The sequence below is a fragment of the Suncus etruscus genome, chromosome 3, assembly GCF_024139225.1.
Source record: "Suncus etruscus isolate mSunEtr1 chromosome 3, mSunEtr1.pri.cur, whole genome shotgun sequence".
NCBI lineage: Eukaryota > Metazoa > Chordata > Mammalia > Eulipotyphla > Soricidae > Suncus > Suncus etruscus.
Window position 1 is genome coordinate 96001223 of NC_064850.1, and position 10411 is coordinate 96011633.

Here is a 10411-nt window from a genome sequence, read left to right on the forward strand (position 1 = left end):
TAGGAATTGAAAAGTTATACAACAAGTGAGGGTTTGCCTTGCATGTACTGAACCTTGTTTTGATTCCTGGCACCTTGTATGGTCCCCCTAAGCACCTGCAGGAATGATTCCTGAAGCAGGAGTAATCCTGAGTACATTAAGTGAGACCCAGCACCTCCCCAAACTGAAAAAAGGAAAACTAGAGTCTAAACTTCAGAGTTGCATTAAAGACAAGAATGTAGCTCAGCTACATATGTCAAACCCAAGATTCAATTACCAGCACCAAAAAAAAAAAAAAAAAAAAAAAAAAAAAAAAAAAAAAAAAAAACTTCTAGGGCCAGAGAGGTCATAGAAAAGTTAATTCCCTTGCTACATTCAAATCCTGTCACCTCATATCTTCCTTAGAACTATCAGGAATTATCCCTGAGCACAGAGCCAAGATGTCGCCTCTAGCCCCTATCTAGCTCTATCTAGTGTGTCCTTCTCCCATCAAAACATCAAAAACTTCTGCAATGTTTAAGATAGGTTTTGTGAGATAATATACCAGTTTGGAAACTCCACATTCAAAGCTTGCTACTCTGTTGCTTTGTCAGCTGGGCCTTGACACCAACTCACTTATCTGAAACACAAATGGAAAGATAGACACTTCTGATGCTTTCACTCACATCCAGCCCCTTTAGGAAACCTTTGCTTCCCTGTTCTCTCTGCGTTGACAGAGGGACCACTGTCCTCTGAGTCCAGCTGTGTCCTGGATCTCTAAAGGCAGAAACCTGGGTCACCTTGGTAGATGCTCTCCCATCAGCTGCATGAGCTGTGGGCTCCTTCCTTTTCAGATGAATCCTCAGCAGTCTGTTTGTCCTGTGTTTGGTCCAAGTTCAGCCTTGATGGTGACAGGTGAAAGAGGAGGCCGGCAGTCAAAAAGAAGAAGAAAGAAGAAGGATCCCACCTCCCAACTCCCCAGACTTTAAGGGAACATTTCGATATTGAAGAGAATTCAAATCATAGAAATAAGTGGCTGATGGTGGCCAAGTAGCTTTACCTGCTGGAAGAGCAGGCAGTAGGGAGCAGAGAGGGAGCAGCCCTGTGCACAGTTCACTGAATTGGGGAGCAAGGGGTGGAGGAAGGAACTTGCCCTGGTGCCAACTTTTCTCAGCTACACACCAGCAGTAAGTTTTTTCTGTGACTGATGGTGAAAGCGATGGAACTTTACATCCCCATGACAGTAGACTGTGGAGCTCCCAGGGATACTCAAAGCATCAGCATCTGAGCAGGAGAAGGCAGCCTGCGTGGGTGCCAGCCCTTCCCACCCCCCACACCCCACACAGTCTCAGGAGTTGTCCTTTATCAGCTTCATCAAGAATGCATTATGGTATTTTTGTCTTGTTACTGCTGATTATTTCTAATCTGTTCAAAAAAAAATCCTTGATGATAAAATCCATTTTGTTAGCAACTTAGGAGCCATAGAAGCGAAGGATTGAATGGACTATTCGCTGAACATGTTTGCTGAATATATTCGCTGAATATGAGAGAATGTGCACGTGATCTGCACGGCCTGGTGCCAGTTCCTTGGCTATTGACGGGGACAATTAGAACATTTATCTCACTCAGTTCCTGGTCCCCCTCACCCCTTCCCTACCCCTCATTTCCCCCTCCTTCTTCCCCCAAAGAAATGAAAAAACGTTTTCATTATAAACTGCTATCTCTTGGTGAAAGCAGCTATTTTTAAAAAAATGATGTCACTGTATCTAGAATGCTCCATTGTTCTGATTTCAGAAAACACTCTGTGGAGTGTTTAGTTTTAGCTGTTATCTGCATAAGGAGTGAACTTGCAATCATCTCCCCCTCCTCATCACCTATCTTCTTTTTTCATTTTGTACATCTAAGGAAACTTCTACGAGTTTACATTTTGTCCTACCCTTCCCAGAATATGTGTCATGTATCATATGTATTACTATATGTATAATTCCAAACCAGAATGATAAACCTGTTACATAGTCATATAGTTGTATACTTAAGCAGTATTTATTATTTTTTATCTGTTTGTTCTTTTGGCATACCCAGTGATGTTCATAACTAACTCCTGGCTCCGCATGCAGAGCTCACTGCTGGCAGCCTGGGAGACCATATGCAGTGCCAGGAATCAAACTCATCACAGACCCATGAAAAACAAGTGTCCTACCTACAGTCCTATCTCTTCATTCCCTGAATTATTTTCTAGATGACAACCTTAAGAATAGAAAATGCGTGCTCGCTTCGGCAGCACATATACTAAAATTGGAACCATACAGAGAAGATTAGCATGGCCCCTGCGCAAGGATGACACGCAAATTCGTGAAGCGTTCCATATTTAAAAAAAAAAAAAAAAGAATAGAAAATGCTGTTTTACATTTTTTACATAAAAAATAAGAAGAATAACCTTTTTTATTAGAAAAAAATGGATGGGGGGTGTCTGGGCCAGAGCAATAGTACAGTAAGTAAGGTGCTTACCTTGCACACAGTGGACCCTGATTCAATTCCTGGCATCCCATATAGCTGTCAAAGCCTGCCAGGAGCGATTTCTAAACACAGAGCCAGGAGTTACCACTGAGCACTGCCAATGTGCCCCCCCAATGGGAGATGGCTGGAGTTGGAGAGACGCTGCAGAGGGCAAGGCACTGGTTTGTACATAGCCAACCCAGGTTCGATCCCCAGCACTCCCACTGGTCCCCTTGAGCACTACCAAGAGCAATTCCTGAATGCAGAGCCAGGAATAAGTCCTGAGTATTTTTGAATATGGACCTTCCAAAAAAGAAAAAAATATAAAAAATAAAAATAGGACATCAACCATGTAGCAATAAAAACTCTTACAGACCTGCATAGAATTGGAAAGTTGCCTTGCGAGGTTGTTTCTCAACTACATCCTTGTAAACAATGTGAGGAATAAATAGTGCTATAGCAAGAGCAATATTTTGTATGCAAAAAACAAACTTCAAGTTTAATCTTAGCTAAGAAATAATGGCAGTGTCTTGAGAGCATAGTCCTTTTGGCATGCTTAACATGCAGGGCCTCTGTGTGTGAGGTTCAGTAATGCTCCTATTATAGGCATGAACTGTTGATAAATTGAATTAGTTCTTGTGGCAGGGAGAGTGGAATAGCCTGAAAAACTGACAAGCCAGTCAATTAACCTTGCCTGCATCTTCTTCTAGTGCTACCACTTTAATTACCCACCACACTTCCTCCCTCCTACTGCATAGGCCCACATACTCCTTTCCACTCCCTGCTTGGCAAACCATTGACTATTCCTTCCAGCTACCCCACCCTGCTCCCCAGTACCTGCCTCCCTTATATCCTTTCACAGCCTCAGGCCTGAGTGGCTGTAAGAAAAAACTTCAAGTCTCCTGAGTGTGGCTTTCCTTCCGGCTGCTTCATGGATCCTAAGACCCAGGAACCTCCTCTCTAGTTTTCATTGCTTCAGATCATCTCTCATAGTGTAGAGATTCCTGCCCACAGCATCTGCACCATTACTGATGTCATCAACCCAGAACCCAGTTATTCCTGCTCATTGAAGACCTCAGGGTGGCTCATCATCTTTTTCCTTGGAGCTGGTTTCTGCCTTTACCTGGGTCTGAGAACCGAGCCAACTTCTGGGTTTCTCTCCACCACTTACAGTTCACATTGGACATTGATTGCTTCCAAATTCCTCTCAGCCTTTGAAATTTGGGTTCAACAACTTTTCTGAACTTTCTCCTATTTTGTTTTCTATTGTGGCAACACCAATAGTTCTACACTTAGCATCTTAAGACAACAAATGTATTCACATAGTTTTGGAGAGTCAATAATCTTTGGCAGATGATGCTGGCTCCCGGTCTCATGAGTTGGTTAAGGCCAATGTGTGGAGTACAACTGAGACTCCTGCTCCATTCAGAGGTCACCCCCACACCTGACTGTTGACTGGAGTCTTCAATAACTCAGCATGTGTACCTCTGTTGAGGAAAGCTTGAGTGTTCTCAGCGGGAACCAGCTACCCCAGAGGAGATCCATGAGAAAGCAGGCAGGAAGCCTGTGCTTTCATTTTGTGCTTGTTTTATATTTTGGAGACCTCACTCATAGTATACAGATACTTCACCCTTACTCCTGTTCCTATGTCTGTGGTCCTTTCTGGCAGAGTTTAGAGGACCATATATGGTGCTGGATATCAAGCCTAGTTCCAGCATATGAAGCAAGAACTTTTCCTGTCTGACCTTACCTGCTATACTATCTCTCCTATCTCTTTTTTTCCCTAGATAATGGAAAATACCTAAGGAAACCCAGCCACTCTCAAGTAGAGGGGGTTTAGCTCCTTCTATTGAAGAAAATGTCAGTTACCATAGTACACTTTTCTTGCGAGCCCTGTTACACTTCTTTTTTTTTTTGTTTTGTTTTTTGTTTTTTGTTTTTGGACTACACCCGGCGTTGCTCAGGGGTTACTCCTGGCTGTCTGCTCAGAAATAGCTCCTGGCAGGCACGGGGGACCATATGGGACACCAGGATTCGAACCAACCACCTTTGGTTGCAAGGCTAATGCCACTGTGCTACGCCGCTGTGCTATCTCTCCGGGCCCCCTGTTACACTTCTTGATTAAAATCTTTTTTAAGACATTTGTTTAAACATATTTTTATTTATTTTGAATCACCACGAGATACAGTTATAAAATTGTTCATCATTGAGTTTCAGTTTTACAATGATTAAGATATTTTAAGACCTCTTTTTATTTTTTTAATTTATTTATTTATTTATTTGGTTTGTGGGTCATACCCAGTGATACTCAGGGGGTACTCCTGACTATGCGCTCAGAAATCACTCCTGGCTTGGGAGACCATATGGAATGCTGAGGGATCAAACCGCAGTCTGTCCTAGGTTAGCACTTGCAAAGCAGACAGATGCCTTACAGCTAGTGCCACCACTCTGGCCCCCAAAGACCTCATTTTTTTTTAAGTCTTTAATTTTTGTTTCGGTTTTGGTTTTGGTTTTGGACCACACCTTACAGTGTTCAATACTTAAGTCTAGTTCTGTGCTCAAAAATCACTTGTGGCAGAACTTAGGAGACCATAGTGCCAGCCCAAGTCAACTGCATGCAAGCTAAATACCCTACCTGCTGTATTGTCTTTCTAGCCTCTATGTATCGTTAAAGAAATGAGGGTTCAGGGGCTGGAGTGGTAGCGCAAGTGGTAGGGCATTTGTCTTGCACATGCTAGCCTAGGACTAACTGCGATTCCATGCCCTGGCGTCCCATCTGGTCCCCCAAGCTGGGAGCGATTTCTGAGCACATAGCCAGGAGTAACCCCTGAGCATCACCGGGTGTGGCCCAAAAAGCAATAATAATAATAATAATAATAATAATAATAATGATTATGAAAAATGAGAGTTCAGGGGACAGAGCAATACTATAGGGGCTAGGTCATTGACATATTATTTCAACGATGATGTTAAAATAGTATATGCCTAAAACAACTATCAATGACTGTAAATCTCAGTTATTTAATTCAATACAAATTATACAAATAATTTTGTTTTTGTTTTTGGGTCACACCCGGTAACACGCAGGGGTTACTCCGGGCTATGCGCTCAGAAGTTGCTCCTGGCCTGGGGAACCATATGGGAAGCCGGGGGTGATCGAACCGTGGTCCGTCCAAGGCTAGCACAGGCAAGGCAGGCACCTTACCTCTAGCGTCACCGCCCGGCCCCTACAAATAATTTTATTTATTTTTTATTTTTGGGGGGGCCACACCCGTTTGATGCTCAGGGGTTACTCCTGGCTATGCGCTCAGAAATCGCTCCTGGCTTGGGGGACCATATGGGAAGCCGGGAGTGATCGAACCTCGGTCCGTCCTACGCTAGCGCTTGCAAGGCAGACACCTTGCCTCTAGAGCCACCTTCTCGGCCCCACAAATAATTTTTTAAAGTAAAGAAATAAACTGGGGGGCGGAATTGATAGCACAGCAGAAAGATATTTGCCTTAGACGCAGAAGGACGGTGATTCGAATCCCGGCATCCTGCATGTCCCCGGAGCCTGCCAGGAGCGATTTCTGAGCATAGAGCCAGGAGTAAGAAACCCCTGAGTGCTGCTAGGTGTGACCCAAAAACAAAAACAAAAACAAAAAAAGAAAAAGAAATGAACTGGACACTGATTCAGAAACTAACCATCTCTAATCCCTAGGTGTTAAGTTTTCTTCTTTGGACTGCCCTGGCAGCACTTACACTGGCTGTGCAAATCTGGAGAAAACTAACAGATTCCTGCCTTTAAGCACAGGTCCTCACTAGCAACTTCCTCTCCAGCTCCTGGGGATTCAAGGCAATAATACCTGGTGGGATACAAGGAGGTGAAAACCTGTGGAATGTGGCTTGGGTTTTTTGGGAAGGCCACATCCAGAGATACTCAGGGCTTAGGGTTCCATATGTGGGAGAGGAGGGTAGAGGACATGGGTCTGTGGATATAAGGGCAGTGTTTTTACAGTGCAGAAATTGCAGTACAGAAAGGCCTTCTCTTGATACTTAAAATCTTTGACAGACAGTCCACCCTCAACCTTTCCATTCCTTATTTTTTCTCAGGAACCCACTCAGCAACCCACTAAAATGGCTCTTGAGCTGGAAAAACAGTACAGCAGGTTAAAAGGCTTGCCTTACATGCTGTCAACGTGGGGTGAATTTCTTGAACTACATCTGAGGTTCTCCAGGAGAGAGCCCTTAGCACCATTAGTGTAGCCCAAAACAAACCAAAATAATTATATAAGATAAAACGAATCTTGGCACAGTCATCTCTATGATGCAGATGCCATCTTTTAGCCTCCTTATCCTTGGAGGTCCTTTCAGCTGTTTAGGGGGAGGGAATACATCCAGTGGTGCTCACAGACTACTGCTGGCTCTGTACTCTGGAATGGTACTGTATTCCTGATGGTGCTCAGGGGACCATATGGGATGCTATGGATAGAACCCCTGGCAACTGCTTGCAAAGCAAGAGCTCTAAACTCACTTTCAACTGTGATGCTTAATCACAGGCCCCAAACTTTCTCTCCCTGGCTCTCTCTGTCCATCTTTTCCAATGACTGATGTAGAGAAGTCCCTTTTCTGCTGGCCTGTGAATGCCAAGGTTCCTCCAGGTGTTGCCCAGAGCCAGTTCTGCCTCATCACATGCTTCTGTCATCATGTCCAGTGGTTGTAACTGTCATCTATAATAGATCTATAATAGATCACCAATCTATTCTCAGCTCATAATTCTCTCCTCATCTTCAAAGTTTTAAGTCTGACAACCCACTAGACCTTAAATATCCTCAGATCTTGCACACTGTTGGGTTGCATACAAATATGGTAAGGGATAGGCTGGGGATGTAGCTCAGTGTGTGTGAGCATTCAAAATGGTGGGGAATTAAGAATCTAAATAAAAACAAAGAATCTAGGGACCCGAGTGGTTGCACGGTAGTAGGGCATTTGCCTTACACTTGCTAACCTAGGACAGACAGCTGTTCCCATATGGTCCCCCAAATCAGGAGCGATTTCTGAGTGCATAGCCAGGAGTAACCCTTGAGTGTCACTGGGGGTGGCCCCCAAAACAATAAATAAATAAAGAGTCTAGCATGAGCTGGTTCTAGTCTTAAGTATATACCCCTTATGTACTATAGATTTTAATAAGATACTCCATCTCTCTGACTCTCAGACTCTTATTCTGTAAAATGGGGGAAAAATAATAGCCCGACTCCTAAGGTAGTGATGAGAAGTAAGTTCACTAAGTTCTTGATATGGTGCCTGACATATGGTACTGTGGCTCAGAAAATGGGAGTTATTATTGAGAATTAAATAAGATAAAATCTCTACGGCACATGGCCCTCAATAAATGTTGAGTAAATATTACCTGGTATTATTATGTTCTGATCTGAATTTATCTCCTACTCCTGTTTTACTCCAACAACTCTGTACTTCCTCCAGCAATTTCTTCCTTAGCAAACTGGGCCAAGCTTATTACTCCCTCTAATCAGTTTACTTCTTCCATTCTTAGTTCCAGGCCATTTTTGTTTCTTTACCTGGTCTCTGCCTCGAGATATATCCCAGGCCAATCTATTTTTCACAGTGTAGGCTGAATGATCAATTCAAGATGCACATCTAATCCTGTAATTTCCCTGAGGACTCTGCCTTGTCCTCATGCTAAAGTTCAACTTCTTAATTAGATTTCAAGGCTGGCTAGGATATGGACTTTGTTTTCTTCTATAGCCAACTCCCAAATGCACATTGCTTTTTTTTTTTTTCTTCTCTGTTTTATCTTGTCTCTCTGTCCTTCACATTCTGTTAAATACTCCTTACCAGGACTATCATATCATGTTTTCCCCTTAGCTTTTGTTTGGATGAAATTCTATAAAATTATCTCAATGACCCCAAACTAGATTAGATATCTACCCCAGTTTCATCTCCTTGAAACATGTGTACTCTCAAAAGTTACAATGAACACACAACTGCTTGTTTTTTTCCTTCCCATAGCTAATGCATAGAATTTACCAAATAAAAGTTGAATGCATATGTAAACAACAACTGAAATTTGTTCCTTATCCTGAATGACTCCTGACAACACTATTGAGATCCCTGTATGTTATCTTACCCATCCTCTGCCTAACAGAGCACATTAAAACTACAGGTGGAGAGGCCGGAGAGATAGCATAGAGGTAAGGCATTTGCCTTTTATGCAGGAAGTCATCAATTCGAATCCTGGCATTTCATATGGTCCCCCATGCCTGCCTGGAGTAATTTCTGAGCCTGGAGCCAGGAATAATCCCTGAGCACTGCAGGGTGTGACCCAGAAACCACACACACAAAAAAATTAAAACTACAGGTGGAAACTGGAAGAGCTTAAGTTTAGTCCTGTCTGCCTTATTACTACATGTGGAATCTGGCTAAAGTCAGGAAGTATATTCTGTATTAGTTGCCTTGTTTAAAAATTAAAGAACTGATCTGGAGAGATAGTTCATCAAGTAAAGCACTTGCCTTGCATGCAGTCAACCCAGATTTGATCCCTGGTGTCCCATATGGTTCCATATGATCCCTGAGTACAAAGTCAGGAATTGTTCCTGAGTGGAAAGAAAAAAGAAAGAAAGAAAGAAAGAAAGAAAGAAAGAAAGAAAGAAAGAAAGAAAGAAAGAAAGAAAGAAAGAAAGAAAGAAAGAAAGAAAGAAAGAAAGAAAGAAAGAAAGAAAGAAAGAAAGAAAGAAAGAAAGAAAGAAAGAAAGAAAGAAAGAAAGAAAGAAAGAAAGAAAGAAAGAAAGAAAGAAAGAAAGAAAGAAAGAAAGAAAGAAAGAAAGAAAGAAAGAAAGAAAGAAAGAAAGAAAGAAAGAAAGAAAGAAAGAAAGAAAGAAAGAAAGAAAGAAAGAAAGAAAGAAAGAAAGAAAGAAAGAAAGAAAGAAAGAAAGAAAGAAAGAAAGAAAGAAAGATGGGGCCGGGCGGTGGGGCTGGAGGTAAGGTGCCTGCCTTGCCTGCGCTAGCCTAGGACGGACCGCGGTTCGATCCCCCGGTGTCCCATATGGTCCCCCAAGAAGCCAGGAGCAACTTCTGAGGGCATAGCCAGGAGTAACCCCTGAGCATCACAGGGTGTGGCCCAAAAACCAAAAAAACAAACAAGAAAGAAAGAAAGAAAGAAAGAAAGAAAGAAAGAAAGAAAGAAAGAAAGAAAGAAAGAAAGAAAGAAAGAAAGAAAGAAAGAAAGAAAGAAAGAAAGAAAGAAAGAAAGAAAGAAGAAAGAAAGAAAGAAAGAAAGAAAGAAAGAAAGAAAGAAAGAAAGAAAGAAAGAAAGAAAGAAAGAAAGAAAGAAAGAAAGAAAGAAAGAAAGAAAGAGGAAAAGAGAGAGAAAAAACCTATTGATACTTTAGTGTGTGCTGCAAGAAACCAAACTAAAATACACACAAAAACAAAAACGGCACTTTATTAAAGGAATATGATATATCATAAAGGAATTATGATACAGTGCCTGAAACATTTTAAAAATAATTTTTATTTAAGCATATTTGTTACAAAATTATTCATACTTGAGTTTCAATCATAGAATGTACACCACCCTTCACTAGTGCACTTTCCCCAGCACCAATGTCCCTTGTTTCCTTCCCCTTCACCCTTCTCTGCCTATGTCAGGGGCAGGCATTTTGCTTTTTCCTCTTTATCTCTCTTTTCGTTTATGAGACTAGGGTTTGCAAAATTTCCTTTATGACACCGTGGTTTGCAATATTGTTAATTAAAGGGTACCATGCATGTCACTTATCCATTTTCAGCATCCAGTTCTTGTCCAGAGTGATATGTTCCAACTAGCAATGTCATAATGTACCTTTCTCTATTCTAACTGAACTCACCATTTTTTATGGCAAGCTTCCTATCATGGACTAGTTCTCCTGTCCCTCATCCCTATTTTCTCTAGATATTATTACCATATTGCCATTTATTATTC

General features: G+C 41.9%; 1 non-coding gene across 1 annotated transcript; it reads left to right on the top strand.

Annotated features, from left to right (window-relative positions):
- The first annotated feature begins 2223 nt into the window (after nucleotides 1-2223).
- On the top strand, nucleotides 2224-2330 carry LOC126005593 (U6 spliceosomal RNA). The gene has a single exon (XR_007494640.1). It is a non-coding gene; the product is annotated as a U6 spliceosomal RNA (small nuclear RNA).
- The last annotated feature ends 8081 nt before the right edge of the window (nucleotides 2331-10411 follow it).